Genomic DNA, 15,007 nt, shown 5'->3' with positions numbered 1-15,007 from the left:
CAGAATAATTGGTACAGAATCCATGGACTAGCCTTTTTCCCCCCTGTGAGACTTTATAAAGCCTCAATAGCGACATTAAGGCAATTTCTTAAATAATAAATCTCCATTTCCACTTGGAGAAAAGTCCTGGCTTTTCTGTCTCAATTTAGCCTTCCTTAAAAAGGTTATGCTTGGCTCTAACTTGTATTTAGCTGCATCCTAGGGCAAAAATTCAAGGAAAGTCAACAATTTATTCTTCAGTAAGTGCCACAGAATCAAATCCTTAAAGGCTACCGGGTGATGTTGTTGCGAACAAGTCGTCTGCTGTGTGTGTGATACTGCGAGGGTGAGGATTGGCTTATGCGCTTATGAACTGCTACCCGAGGATGGACTCGGTGGCTATTTGCACCGGGGAAGTGGAGATGCTGTTGTCACCGGCTGCATGCCTCCTCTTGATAGCATGCAGCATTATTAAGAGTAACCATAAATACCTAAAAAGCCACAATTTACGGGGGAGTTTCAAATTGCTTGCCCATATAAAAATGACATCATGTCATAGTTGTGGAGCATTCTCCTTCTGCGCCTCTGAGAAATCATGAAACAAACACCCATTCATTGCATTAGAGAAACAATTAGCCAATGTAATATGTAATAAAAAAAACACAGAAAAATATATTTGTGTAGCTTTTCATTTAGTGAGTTCATTACAGACCTATGTTGGTGAACTGGGGGAAATGAACTGGCTTTCTGTGTCTAAAATAGGACTCCTCGGAGTCTTTGGGGGCTCAGGCAAGTGCTGAGTCCCCTGCCTGCGTACGTGCACACACACACACGCGCTCGGTGCTTGGAAGACAGACACGAAGTGGATTGGAATTTGGCTGATTCCAACCAGCTCAAGGTCATTGCTGGCCAGTGGAATTGGTGAATACTAGCATTCTGGCATCCACAAACATGGTTTTGACGAAGTCCTAGGATGACCCTCAGAGGTGGTCCCTCGGACACCTGCAGGACACGCAAACACATGAACCTGAAGCAGCCGGGATCGGCAGCCGTCCCAGGCCTGACCCTGGCGGACTCGGGATGCTCTGAAAACACGGAGGCTGGACCCCAAAATAGCGATCCTCCTGAAAGTCTGGCTCTTTCTCTTCGACTGTGAAAAATAACATCCTATGGGGGTTGGGTGTCACACAGTTAAATTGTGGCAGATAAGCCTGTTGGCTGCTTCTAAAAACTTTGCTCTTGATGAGATGAACACTGGGTGTTATACTATATGTTGGCAAATTGAATTTAAATAAAATAAAATTTTTAAAAAATTGAGTTCAAAATAAAATCTTCACTCTTCAGGGTGACTTGCAGTACCCTGTGCAGCCAGCCGGTGAGGCCAGAGCGGGGGCTGTGGCTTCAGAGCAGTCACTGGCCCGTCATCCACTCTTCCTCTGTGCCCTCACGCCCTGCTCACAGATCGGGGGCCGGGGCCTTGGTGAGCACCTGTGCCTGTCCGTTACCTTCTGGGCGGAACACCTGGTGGGCTGGGCCTTGCCCAGGGGTTAGGGCTGTGAGCACGAGGAGGGCTGCCTCCTTCCCAGGGAAACCAGTCCCCAAGAGGGGCTCCCTCACTTTGGTGGAACCAGCCTTCCTAACCTTGGTTTTAGTGACATTGCGGGATGTCTTCGGTCAAGTCCGAGCGGCTTACATATTCCTTTGGACTGACTTGTAAAAAAGCCTGCATTTCAGAAGAAGGATGCATGTCCTAAAACCAAACGACCCGTGTTGGCACGGTTGTAGGGAGTAGCGAGGGTGGGTGTGAGGAGCACGTGTTGCATGATGCTTTCTTTCTTTCTTTTCTTTTTTTTTAAAGATTTTATTTATTTATTCATGAGACACACACACACACACACATACACACACACACACACAGAGAGAGAGAGAGAGAGAGAGACAGGCAGAGGGAGAAGCAGGCTCCATGTAGGGAGCTTGACATGGGACTCGATCCCAGGACTCCAGGATCAGGCCCTGGACTGGAGGCAGAAGGGTAACTGCTGAGCCACCCGGGCTGCCCCACATGATGCTTTCACCAGGGGCAGCTCGGAACTCCAGGACGGCCGGAAGCTCAGGGCTGAGTTCGAATCCTGGTCCTATCATTGCCTGTGATGGGGAGTATCCCGGGTACCTGCCAGAGTCTGGAGGATTGAATGAGGTAGGAGGACGCATGGGGCCCTAAACGCTGACCTTTATCTCTGTTGCTACCAGCCAATGACCACCTGCCCTAATGCCTGTCCTTAACTAGTCCTACGTATCTCGTGCAGATTCTGAAAACATTCTCTCATATACTCAACCAATTGGATAAGAACGCAGCCAACTGAATAAAGAAGAAACAGACCTGTAGACACAGACGCCCACAGACTGTCTGCCCGGACCGTAAAGGGGGAGTCTTCCAAGATTGCCCTGATCCCCCTCGACTCTAACCAGCCTGCCGGCTCCGCGGGGAGCACAGGGCCCTTTGAAGAGGGAGCAGGCCTCAGACGGGAAGTTAAGTGGATTTAAATGTAAGCAGGTCTAAAAAGAAGACAAAATTCCACTTTAAAGACTTAGGAAAACAGCTTGAAATAAACGAGGCCAGAAATCAAAGTTTATAACGAGAGGATGGAGCGAGAAAAGAAAGCCCGCCCAGTCATTCTGACCCTGCCGTTGAATCCCTGGGCTCTCACAGCAACACATCCTTCCTCCTGCGGGAATTTTTCAAGTCGCCACTCCACGGAAATGTTTGCTCTGCCACCGAGCAGAAGATCCTTTCTCTGGTGGCCAGAGGGGGCCGGGGCCACTCGCCGTCCCTGCAGCTCTGCGGAGGTGCGAGGCCAGGACGCCGCTGTCACGTCTCATGAGCAGGATTCAGATACCACAAATATGTTTCTGTTTAAGCAGAAAGATGTGCATGATGCTGTCATTAGAGGCCAGGATGTCATTTTTCTGTCCTGATGGTGCGTGGGTGCCTGTCATCGCGCACCACCAGGTGAGCATCATGGCTCTGTTCTCGTGGAGAGCACATGCGGCAGGAAAAGGAAAGACGTGATGGAGAGCAGTTGGCTCTCTTTGGGGAGGCCTTGTTCTTGGGGCTGTCTCTTGGGTGGATTCAGGCCCTCTCCTCTGGGTCCTGGGGCCCCTGGCGAGGTCCGTCGAGTACAGAGTGGTCATGTGCTGGCCACTCTGGAGCCTCGTTCCTGGCGTCGTCATCGGAAGTTGAGCCCCTCAAAGACGGGGACTGGATTTCAGGCATCAGCCGTGCCCCCAAGTAGAAGCTCAATCACAATTCCTGACTGAATGTTGGAGGCATCTGGCTTCTCATTTCAAAAGGTTAGGAAAATGACCTTCTAGAAACTTCTGAGGAGTCGGAGAAGCGCAGGCAAGCCGGTTTCTCACCATACTCTTTTCTTGCCTTGTCCGTGTTTGTGGCTGTGGCTTTTCTGGCCGTGCCAGGAGAGGCCTCTGGAGGTCGGCGGAGGCCCTGGTGCCCTGGCCAGCTCCATGCTGCTGAGCAGAGTATGGCTTCTTCAGCCTCACATGAGTTCCCCATGTGTCACCCATGCCACGGATCTTGGCTCGTGGCTTTCCTAGTGGATCTCGTCTTCCGCTGCTCTTTGCCCGTGGAGTTGAGCTAGGTCAACCAAGAGTGGGTAGGTGACCGTGACAGCCATCTGCTCCACATCCCCCAGGATCCTCCACCTGAGGATGACAAGGCGCTCTGCAAAAACCTATCGGTGTCTCCATTCAACGCAGGGGAGATCACGACGCAGACAAATGGGTTGGCGCCGGTCGTGCGGAGTAGCTCAGCAACTAGGCCAGGGGAATGATTGATGTCAGTGGCTCTCTGTTCTGGACTTTCTGCAGCACTCTGTGCTCTGGAGAAGGGGGAGAACCGGATCGCTCGGTTCCCCAGTCCAAGGCAGCTTTGTAGGACTGCCGCTCCATGACCCCTGACAAATGGTTATATTCATTACACCAAAGGCTGGAAGGAGCCACAACATGGGATACATATTTGAGGAAATATGCACACAACTCGGTTTATTTTTCTTATCTGATTTTTTTTTTCCTGGTGCAACATGAGTACTGTTGACCACTTGGCAGCCGCCTTTCCATACTTGAGTTGTTTGTCATTTCTGTTCATTTCCCTTTTGGGAGGAATTTACAGGCACATGTTGACCCAGCTGAATGGGAACAGGGAGCAACAGGAACCCCATTGAACAGGACCGCTGCAGAGCAGAGGCCCTTCTCGCCGCCGGGCCCGGAGCTGCTGCCCACGCCGGCGGGCCGGCCACCTAACGCGCCACGACTCCAGTCCGGAAAACCCAGGTCCTCTCATGGCCTGGCCTTGAAATAAACCCACTTTCCTTCCAACACTCTCTGGGACTGGTAGGCAGTTGGCGCTTCATTGTTGGAGTATCAGGAAGGCGCCCTCCATAGCAGCTGTTGCTAGGTGAGGCCTGGTTTCCCAGGGACCAGCTGGGAGGGGGGGTGATGGGGAGGCCTGCTGGTGGGGGGCCCGCCTTCTCCTCCCAGGCCCCCTCTGGGAGCCTCTGAGGCACCTCTCTCCCCCAGAGCCTGAGCCCGTGTCTCATTCCCACGGACCCATTTGCACCCTCACCCACCCCGTTTTCTGGACATTTCCAACCTGCCAGGCATTGGGATATATGAGATAAATTGGCAGCGGCGGCAGGCTCTGCCGTCCAGGAGCTCAGAGTCCTGCGGACAAGGCAGGCCCTGTGATCGGTGAACCACACCCCACCCCGTGTGGCTGAGGTCACTGCAGTCACGATGCATGCTGCTGGCACCTGGCCTGCGTCCCTCTGGTCAGCTGCGGCGGGCGGGGGTGGTGGTGGTGCGAGGTGCACCTGCCGGGCGCAGTGACCACCTCCTCTTTGTACCTGAGAATGTCCTCTGGCCGCGGGAGTTAATACCCCAGGGAGGACCTTCAACCCCTGAAGCTTGAGAGTTGGTAGGACAATTCCTAAAATTGATAAAAACAGTAAAACTGCTGTTTTGTCCCTATTATCATGACTCAGCATGGGGCGAGGAGAGGGAGACGGCAACGGCTCTTGGAGGAAGCTGAGCGCACAGGCCTTGGCCACAGCCCTGCTGCTGACCTGTAGCCAAGGCTCGGCCTCCGGGGCCCCCACTCCGCCCCGGGGAGAGAGCCCCTGCGAGTGCCCCGCGTGGAGCTGCTGCCGAGGGGAAGTGGCTGGTTGCTGCAAAGCAGCTGGTGCGGTGCGCGGCACCTGTAAGTTTTGGGCAGAATGTCTCTGTTCCCCGTGGCTTCCCGATGCTTCCCTTCCTCTCTCTGCCAAGGGGTCCCGCATGCACCTCCCTTGATCTGAGCTGCCCAGATCTGAGCTGCTGGTGGGTGACTGCCCACGGCCATGTCACAGGTGTCCCCCAGGCCTCTAAGCCTCACGACACAGTGAGCTCCTCCGCTGGTGAGGAGGGAAGAGCAGAGCAGGGAAGCAGCACCAGACTGCCAGTCAGTGCGTGTCCCTCGGTCCCCCACCCCGCAGGCTCTTGTTCCCCTTCAGTGGGCAGCCCGTTGCTCCCAGCTGCTCTCGTAAGACAGGGAGGATGATTGTTGATTACTTTGCAGTGGCTTTTCTCGAACTTTCTCCTACTCTTTTTGCCTAAATGGATTATTTTCAGGAAATCTATGTTGTAAGACGGGACTCAGCAAACTATGGTCTTGCGGCCAAGTCCCTCCCACAGCTTGTCCTTGTAAATAAAGTTTTATTGGCACATAGCCAAGCCCATTCATTACTGCGTCACCGGCTGGCGGCTCTGAGCTTCCACAGCGGAGCCCGGTAGTTGCGACAGGGGTCATGTGACCTGCAAGGCCAAAAATATTTACTATCTGACTCTTTGCAGCAAACTCTGCCAACATCCTGTTGTAAGAGATACTCAAATGATATTCTTTAATTCTTGAGGATTGGGGCACATAATTAAGTTGCCCTTTTTTTAAAAAAAAAAATTCCAACATGTTAAAAGAAAGAAAATTGATTTGCTATAACATGTCCTGACATAGTCATGAAATAGTCTCATGAAGTCTCCTAGAGTAGTTCTTACTTTTTCGATGAGTCTCGGCCACATTTTAGGAAAACCTAAGAGAGGATCTAGAAAGAAGACAGTGAAATAGTCCATCAGATTTCTCCTGACCCAATGGCTGGGAGATAGTGGGAGATAGACTAGTATATGAAAACAATCACAAAAAAAAAAAAAAGAAAACAATCACATCAAAAGACCTTTGGCGATATTATCTGCAGCCCTAAAGGTTCATATGCAGACGTTTGTGGGGAGGGAATCTTTTTGCTTGGAAATTCTTGCTAAATTTAGACATAGGTATAATTAATTGTGCAGTTTTTGCCTTGTTCTTGTTTTAATTCTACCTGAAATGACATCATGAATCTGGAGCATCAGGAGGAATGAAGGAAACAGGTTTTATGTGCATTTAACTCCTAATGGGCATCTGTGGGCCGGGAGGATTCAAATGGAGCCCCTCCACTCCCTGTGGTTACAGATTAAAAATCTCACATGATTTCCGATCCACCGGACCAGAGTTTCTCAACTGCAGCACTACTGACCTGTGGGGATAATTGCTCATTGTAGGGCCTGACTTGTGCTCTGGGACTTCCAGCAGCATCCCTGGCCTCGCCCATCAGATGCCAGCAGTAAGCACTACCTCTCCCCACCTGCCCCGTCATGACAACCCACAGGGTCTCCAGACATTGCCAAATGTCCCCTAGGTGGCCACATCACCCTCAGTCGGGAACCACGGAATTCATCCAGGGAGAAGCAGCGTGGGTGCTGCTTCCAGGTGAGAGGCTCTCGCAGGTGCCTCTGGGGGAGGAGCCCAGAGCCCCTCTGCTCTGACAGCTCTGGACTTGAGCACTGAGGTCTGGCTCGGTGCTCTTACTCATCCTGAGCACATTCCTCCATCTGCCAGGTGAGCACTGCTCCTTTCCTGGCTGGGGCCCCCTCCAAAGCTCTGGGGAAAGAATGAGCATCTCTTCTGTTCAAACCCAGTGTGCTCGAATGTTCTTTCTGGAGGGGCATGTGGTTCTACCACAGTGCACACACACATACACACACACTTCTAAAATCATGGATATTTAAAAAGTTGGAAATACTTTCACAAGGAAGATGACAATCTGCGATACAAAGTGCATCAACTTCAGGGTGAAATATTTGGCGGGACAGGCCAGAGCTGAAAGGCTGGAGCGCCTAACGCTGCGGGGAGACTGGCAAGGATGCGACTCCGAAAAACTTCGCTCCCCTCCGAGTGCCATTTTATGTGATTCTCTGCCATCCACACAACAGCACTTCTCCCTGTTAAGAAAAAAAATCGGTCCCACCTCACAATCAACAGAATCATGGTTTCGACTAATCTCTATAATCAGCAGCTAATGTGCCTGAAGAATAGTAACAGAATATGCCCGTTATGAAAGAGCGTGCTTTTCTCATTTTATTTGCCTGTGATTATGTAAATTCCAGATATAGGGTGAAGGGAAGGGAAGCTGTGGGAGCCAGGGGGAGGTGCAGAGAAGGGCCTTCTGCTAACGAAGGGAGCCAGCTTTCACCCCCTGTGGAAGGAATGTATTTTCTGCAGATTGGCTGAAGCAGTTGATGGTTGAAATACAATGTGTTGGAAAGAGTGCAGAGCAGAGAGCCCTCTCCCGCTTTCTGATGTGGGGCGTCAGGGGGGTCCTCCCGAGCCTGGCGCCTGGCCGGAGGGGCCCCGCACCCTGAGGGTCTCGGGCCATCCATCCCTACCACGGCCCATAGCAGGGTGTTTCCCGGGGATCTCAACCTTTGCTCTCTCTCGACCTCCCTGTGTCACCCCCAGAAGGAGGAGGAGGAGGACCCCGAGGCTACTCTCCCGCATGCCTGGAGGGTGAGCCCCAGGGCCCAGGACACCCCCCTACCCCTGCCCCCACTCCCCAGCCAGGGCACAGGTGGTCTGGTCTGCCTCTTAATTTTCCATGTGCAACTTTCACAGGAGGAGCGTTCAAAATGCACGTGGCTAAACTAATCGTGCAAATGGCTGTTCTCACTCACGGATGTCTCCTATTCCAAGGGCTCTGCAAATAGTTCTCTTGTGATGATGAGCTCTCTGGCTCTGGTGGACTCCTCGCTCTCCCGGCACAGATGTGTCCCGTCTGTGATCAGGACAGGTGGGCTGTGGACAGGTGAGCCGTTGCGTCTTGGCTCTGTGACTCCGGCTGTGTAGACAGGTTACTCAACACCTTTGTGTCTCCATTTGCTTCTCTGTGACATGGGAATAATCACCCTATTTCATGGGCAGTTTGTTGGCGGGGACGGGGGAGGGGAGGCCTCCATACACGCTAGCACCTGCCACTGTGGTGGGTCACTGCCAGGCCCAGGGGCCTATATGCCCAGGTGAAGGAATGCCAGTCCCATTCACCTCATTATTGCCTGATTCCAGGTCAACAACAGCTCTGAGGTCGTACTGAAGAGTGATTTACTGTGGGATTTCACCTCAAGTTGTGTGGACACTTGAATATTAAAGAGTGTTCTCTACATTCCAGCCACCGTTCCCAGCACTTTACCTGTATTACCTGGCTTGGTTGACAAAGAGGAGGCAGGATGCTGTTACTGGCTCCATTTTACAGATGAGGAAACAGAGACAGGCTCAGAGAGGGTCTCTGGTTGCTCGATGTCACACAGTCTTTAGCGGCCGGCAGAGCAGATCCCAGATGCGGAAGGAGCCTCCCTGTCCACCCCGGCGTGTCAGCCACAGTGGATTTGTGTGCTTGAGCCTTGAGTGTCCAAAAAGGCTGAGTTCTTCAGTTTTCCATAAATCCTCTCTATTTTGAGCCACTCTTCTATCAATGACAGAAAATTCTGGGTGTAGTTACATCAGAGATGGGGGCACATACATTTTAGAACTAAATACCCCAGCTCAGCTTTTTGTTCCACCCAATCTTGTTTTAAATCTCTGGGGCCAGGTGCCTTTCTCTCCCCTTCTCTCCCCTTGGTACGTCATGCACCTGTTCTAGAGGTGAGACATCCTATCGCTCTGCTCATGTCCTAGTATCTCAAGAAAAAAAAAAAAACAGCCTGCACGCTTCCCTTTATTTGGTTGTTGGGCAGTTTGCACTGGTCCCTAAAATAGCTGAAGGACCAGATCATTCTTCGGACCTAGAGGTGAGGGTCCCGTGAATTCACTCTCGGCTTGGGTGTGTTTAAGTGCAGAGCTCAGCTGGCTGACTTTCCCAGCTGCTAGAAAACACTTCATGGAAGCAAATATTTGGCGAAACAGCACTTCACCAAAGACAACTCGAGCTCTGAAGACAATTTTCTTTGCGAAGGCTGAAAACCACATTTCCCCAAACCAAACGAAATGAAGGTAAACCGAAGAAGCCCCACTTTCGTTGCAAATTTGACTTCAGGGTATAATTTTGAAGTCGAGAGCAGTTTGAGAGTGTTTGGGGGAAAAAAAAATTTCTAATTACAGAAAACAGCATAGGCACAGAGGGAAATTTGTAAAAACCTGGACTGGCCAGCTAGAGAAGTCAAGCTACTGAATCACATCCCCAAAGCTGCAAGTTGCTCAAGGCTGGTGAGTTATCTCAGCGCGTTTTATCTTCCCTGGGGATTTTAGAGTAGTCGTAGGATGGTTCGAGTCCCTGCCCACTTATCAGAGCGGTCCCTCTGAAGGGGACTGTCATCTGCTAAGTGGACAAAGGGCGTCCGTTGGCTGTTTGTGCAGATGCACGGTGGGAAATGCAGCCACAGGTTTCTCGCAATCCCTGGGCGGCTGGAGGCTGGATTCTGAAGTTCGCTCGTGCGCACAGAGAGGCATTCAGGGACAGGAGTGCTGAGGATTACTCACGTTATCTTTAAGATACCGCCTCGCGCTGCTCTGCAATTAGGAGGAGCCTTCCCGAAGCTGGTCTGGGTTGGGAGAAAGCTGGATGGCAAAGCAACAAGATAATTAGGCACAATTGAATTAACTAAAGAGTCACTGTCAGCCTTAGCTGCGATCCCCCTCATTTCATGATCCCCAACTCTGGAAGGTCTTTGTTTTTGTTTCATTGCATCATTTTCAAGCAGCACCCACAACACCCAAGAAGGCAGCGCAAGCGTGAACATGAGTGCGGACAATGGATGCTCCGCTAGCTTGATCTGGAAAATATTTTGTTGGGTTGGCTTCGTCCACACGCCACTCAGGTGGGCTTGTTACCTTACACGCAGGTCACACGACGTGCCCTCGTGGCCGTCTTGCTCTTTTTCTCTCTCAGTTCTGCGTCTGACTTGGAGGGTGTGGAAAACGTGAGCAGAAGAGATTTTCTGCAAAGGGTGGAAGTCCACACCCGAGGGCGTCTTCTGGTGCTCAGGCTTTCCAGCAGGGACAAGAGCTGGACTTGGAAGAGACGTCAGGGGTGTCTAAGTTGGCGTGATCCGATCAGCCGTGCGCACAGGTGCCCAGCTGAGAGGCGATCCGGGGCTGAACCCCCCCACTCCGTCCCACTCGCCAGGCTGGGGTCTCACGCTGCCTCTGCCCAAGGAGGAAGCGAGAGTGTGCTTGGGTTATGGGGGCACAAGTCAAGGCCTTTGTCTGCTCGCTGAGCCCGTATGTGGGAGCCGTGGCCACCCAGAGAGGACACCATTTACTAACTCCCATGGAGGTGCTGTGACGGCCAACAGTGGCCCGGAGGGCAAGCGACGTGCTTCGGGACAGTTAGCATTTGCTCAGCGCCTTTGTGAGTGCCGGTGGGCACGCAGGGGCTTCAGGGATGTTTAGTCAAAGTGGGATCCCATGTTCTCAACTACCTGTCCCTCTCGTTCCCTCCCTATCTCCCCTCTCTTCCTTCCTTCCAATTCAGTTCTGTTTAAGGGACATTTATTAAGGTTTTCTTTGTACCAGGTCCTGTGCTGCTTGTTGGGAAAGAGTCAAATTCAGTGAGGCCCAACTCTCTGGGTTGTGAAAAGCCAAGTGGTGTAGAGTGGAGGTGCCCATTGAGGCTACAGCTTTATTTGGAAGTAGGCTCAGCAGACCCAGCAGACCAGTGTTCTTGAGAGTCTATGGCCAGCAAGGGGCTGTGGGGAATACAGACATTGTCCTGACATGTCCTTCTTTGAGTTTGCAGTGTTACCTGGAAAGCAATCTCTGGCTTCCCCGTGGGTGTTAGTGCTCCTTTGGCCTTACATATTTCTCAATGATTTTACTTTTTCAATACACAAACTTTTGTGTATTGTTTGGCAGGATGATGGCCCCAACTTTGAGGCAGGGTTGACAGATGAGGCGGAACAAACAGAAAAAATTTAAATAATAACATACCCCCCTCCAAGGATGCCTGGTTAAATTTGAATTATTATTATTCAAATTTAATTATTTGTTTTTAAGTATTATTATTTTTTTATTTTATTATTATTATTATTATTTTTTTTTAGTATATTATTTTTTTAAGTATAAGGAGGCCCCATGCAACATTTGGGATATACTGAAAAATCTTTTTCTGTTTATCTGCTATTTAAACTGAACTGGGGGACGCCTGGGTGGTTCAGTGGCTGAGAGTCTGCCTTCAGCTCAGGGCATGATCCCGGGCTCCTAGGATCGAGTCCCACATCGGGCTCCCTGCATGGGGCCTGCTTCTCCCTCTGCCTGTGTCCCCGCCTCTCTCTCTGTGTGTCTCTCATGAATGAATGATTGAATGAATGAATTAAAAAAATAAATAAATAAAGTGAACTGAATGTCTGGTATATTATCTGGTGCCTCTTCTCTAAGGAACTCAGTAGACGTGACTTAAAGTCAGGTATGGGTAAAGAGCTAATTATGTTTTAGGCCACAGTCCTTAAAAAAACAAAGAGGCCAAAATACTTAATATTTGAACTTCTAAAATTAAAAGCAGTAGTGCAACCACAGAGTTTGTGTGGCAGAGTGGAAAGGACATAGGCTGTGAGCTCAGATAGACACAGATCCTACTTCTGGCTCTGAGATACGGTTTATCTAGTGGGGCGTCCTGGCTCGCTCGCGCTCTCTCAGGGCAAGGCACACGGTAGGATGGCCTTTCTTGGCCTGATCTTAATGGGCTGTGCCCAGTGGAATGGGATGACATCAGTTATTTCCAGGTGGCAGCTGGAAGAGCCAGGGCACCCCCGGCCAGGCTCTGTCTCTCTGCCGCGGTGACCCGCAGCACTCCACGTGGGGCTGCGCCTCGGTCCTAGGCTGGTACTCTGGAGAAAGAATGACACCAGCTCAGAGAAGAGCTCCCAGGCCACCTGCAAAGGGGCATCATTGTAAGTCTCCGGGACTGGGGATTGTTTTGTGCAGCAGGATCAAGCCTCTCCTACAGATGCCCGGTGTCGGGGTACCTTGGGCGAGCCTCTCACCTTCCATGACACTTGATGTCCATATTTGAAAAGATAATATAACCAATCCTTTTCTATACAAACTTTTAATTTTGAAGTAGTTTAAGACTCGCAAGAAGTTGCAAAAATAGCACCGTGTAGGCTGAGGCTCCAGTAAAGAGCACTTAACATAGTTTGTGGAAAATCCTGGTTTGGTCACCTGAGGCATAAATGTTCCCGGGAAGGAAGGGATACTCTTAAAGCCAAATGGCTGCAAGTTGATTCTGAGCGAAGTCCACGTAGTCATCCTGGGAAAACAGGCCGCCCTCTGACGGGGTAACCAGCCTGCTGCCTGGCCCACCATCCCTTGTCCGGCCTGGTAGAGAGGCGTCGGCTCTTCGTGAACCGCAGGCTGACAGTTAAGCTTTCTTCTCTCCTTAGGGAACTGGTCCAAAGGGTTATGTAAGTTTTCTCTCTTACACACATTCAAAAAAACATGTTAAAACAATACAAAATGTCTACTGTAACCACATGAGAGCTGAAAAAGCAGGCAGGAGCTCTTCTTTCCATTTATAACATGTCCTCCACGGGCCAAGGATTTTGGCTACGTCTTTTTAGAAAGTTTTGTCCTGTTTCTGGGGCTGCCTGATGGCAAGTCATCCTCTGCCACATTTTGGCCAAATGGGATTTGCTGATTCTCCTCCTGGTAAGAGGAGCTGTAAAGATAGGGACAGCTCAGCAGGGTCCCGGTGAGCTCAGGACAGAGCCTTAGACAGGGATGAGACCCTTCATACTCTCATTGGAGCCCACCTCCAGAAACAACCTCCTTGTCACCACACGTTTATTAAGCATCTGTCCATCTCTGACTGCAGACTTTAAAACGAAAGGTTGGGATGCTTTGCTTTCCAAGCTTCCTTCAAATTCAGGAGCTCTGTGTTTGTGGGTCCTTGTCGTTTGGAAAATCATCCCCATCTCCTCCCACCAAACCAGGTCTCTAACTGCGTACAAAGCCTTGTCAGGAATTGGTCACCTGCTACGTGGCCCTTAGGGAAGATTCGGGCTCTCTTAGGACCTGATTACCTTATCAGACTGATTTCACTGGCATTTAAATCATTTCAGTATTTAAGATTTTTGTTATTTAAAGATAAGGCCAGACCCTTGAACAAGAAAGAGGAAGAGAAACCGAGACGAGAATAATTTTTACTAGGAGCTGTGTGTTTAAAGTGACAAATGGAGTCCCTTACCATATTGGTTTACCTTTTAGCGACATTTCAGTGCCTGCAATGGATGGATTTATTGGTCCCCAGGCTTCGGTTCCCATGGCGCAGAGACCATAGCCCGTTTCTTGGACTAATTTCCATGTATTATATAATTTTTTTTTCTGGATACACTTATTTAATGCCATGTCTCAATTCAGAGCTTGGTCTCTGAAGCTGCCAACGATTGCTTGTTCTGCTCTTGGATTCATTTCAAGTTGCTGAGAGCAGGAATTTCTGAAGCTGCGTGAGGATTCTGACACAGGTAGTGGGGAGCGAGGACAGAACCGGTAGGGATTGGAAACAAACCGTCTCCATGAAAACAGTCTGATATTTAATGCGATCCATTTAATGATCTGATGTGCTTGGGGCATGAGAAAGGAGGAGCTGGTGGATGGTCACATTGTTCTTGAGAACCTTGGACTTGTACACTTAGATGTGACTGCACGGCCCCTCACCCTCAGCTCCTGGCAGGTTTTCATGGCAGCCCCACACGCCGAATGGCATTTTCTTCCTGTCTTAGTCAGTTCGGGCTGCTATAACAAAATACCATAGACTTGTGGCTTGAAACAAAACAAAACAAAACAAAACAAAACAAAACAAAACAACCCACACATTTATTTCTCAGAGTTCTGGAGGCTAGAAAGTCTAAGATCAGGGTGCAGGCAGATCTGATGTCTGGGGAGAGTTCTCCTGGCTTTCAGGGGGTTCCCTTTTTGCCCTGTCCTCACATGATGGAAAGAGAGAGAGCTCCTGTCTTTTCATCTCTTTAGAAGGATGCCAGTCCCATCATGGGGGCCACACTCTCATGACAACTAAACCTCACTTCCCAAAGGCCTGCCCCCAGATCCCATCACATTGGAGATTAGGGCGTGAATATATGGCTTTGGGGGGCGAGGGACACACATTCAGTTCATAGTATTTCCCCCATTCCTCCCACATTAGCTGAGCACTGACTTTATGCCCAGCTGGAGGTGGAGGCTCCACATGCTGAGAAGACCTGATTCCTGCCCTCCTCTCATAGGGACATATGGTAAACAAGTCTTCATGAATTGGTGCAGCAAGGGCTGAGCTGGAGGTATGTGCTGATTGCTAGTGGTCCATCTTGGAGGCATGAAACGAACCCTTGAGCTCTCTAGGAAGCAGGGAAATTAAAGGGGCCTCAGATGAAACCACAGAACTGTGAGAGAGCACGGTGTGTTCAAGGAAGCAAGACTGAACTGTGTTGGGTTACAGGGAAGGAGCAGCAGACGAACTGGGACATATCAACCAAAGTTTGGAGATGGGGATCCTTAAATGCTGAACCTGATCTGGGAGGCAAGGGGGGCAGCTCACTGGTTTTTTTCTCATATTATGTTTTTTGAGTGTGGAAGTAATGCATTTTTAGTTACATCTCAGGATGAATGCCTTGGTGTGTTGGGCTG

The 15,007-nt window shown here is 50.4% G+C and overlaps 2 long non-coding RNA genes across 2 annotated transcripts; one reads left to right on the top strand and one right to left on the bottom strand.

The window, feature by feature from the left end:
- Positions 1–4,160: 4,160 nt before the first annotated feature.
- Positions 4,161–5,758, top strand: LOC140639577 (uncharacterized). The gene is made up of 2 exons (XR_012036236.1): positions 4,161–4,450; positions 5,037–5,758. It is a non-coding gene; the product is annotated as an uncharacterized lncRNA (long non-coding RNA).
- A 1,348-nt stretch (positions 5,759–7,106) lies between these two features.
- Positions 7,107–8,344, bottom strand: LOC140639576 (uncharacterized). Its single transcript, XR_012036235.1, has 2 exons — positions 8,071–8,344; positions 7,107–7,341 (listed from the first exon to the last, which is right to left on the bottom strand). It is a non-coding gene; the product is annotated as an uncharacterized lncRNA (long non-coding RNA).
- Positions 8,345–15,007: the final 6,663 nt, after the last annotated feature.

Source organism: Canis lupus, chromosome 9 (genome assembly GCF_048164855.1).
Source record: "Canis lupus baileyi chromosome 9, mCanLup2.hap1, whole genome shotgun sequence".
NCBI classification, from domain to species: Eukaryota; Metazoa; Chordata; class Mammalia; order Carnivora; family Canidae; genus Canis; species Canis lupus.
The sequence above is the reverse complement of the archived record's forward strand: the minus strand, read 5'-3'. Positions and strand labels throughout refer to the sequence as shown.